We start from the raw sequence: 667 nt of genomic DNA on the forward strand, positions 1-667 counted from the left end.
CATTCGCTTTACCGGATGAGACTCGTACGAGCACCAGCTATCCTGAGGGAAACTTCGGAGGGAACCAGCTACTAGATGGTTCGATTAGTCTTTCGCCCCTATACCCAGCTCCGACGATCGATTTGCACGTCAGAATCGCTACGGACCTCCATCAGGGTTTCCCCTGACTTCGTCCTGGCCAGGCATAGTTCACCATCTTTCGGGTCCCAACGTGTACGCTCTAGGTGCGCCTCACCTCGCAATGAGGACGAGACGCCCCGGGAGTGCGGAGGCCGCCGCCCCGTGAAGGGCGGGGAAGCCCCATCCTCCCTCGGCCCGCGCAAGGCGAGACCTTCACTTTCATTACGCCTTTAGGTTTCGTACAGCCCAATGACTCGCGCACATGTTAGACTCCTTGGTCCGTGTTTCAAGACGGGTCGTGAAATTGTCCAAAGCTGAAGCGCCGCTGACGGGAGCGATTATTCCGCCCGAGAGCATCCCGAGCCAACAGCGGCGCGGGTCCGGGGCCGGGCCAGGTAGGTCCGTCATCCGGGAAGAACCGCGCGCGCTTGCCGGGAGCCCGAGCGCCCAAAGGGGCGAATCGACTCCTCCAGATATACCGCCGGGCAGCCAGCCAGGACACCGGGGCTCTGCCCAACAGACGCGAACCGAGGCCCGCGGAAGGACA

This window comes from Schistocerca americana, unplaced genomic scaffold (assembly GCF_021461395.2).
Source record: "Schistocerca americana isolate TAMUIC-IGC-003095 unplaced genomic scaffold, iqSchAmer2.1 HiC_scaffold_47, whole genome shotgun sequence".
Taxonomy (NCBI): Eukaryota; Metazoa; Arthropoda; class Insecta; order Orthoptera; family Acrididae; genus Schistocerca; species Schistocerca americana.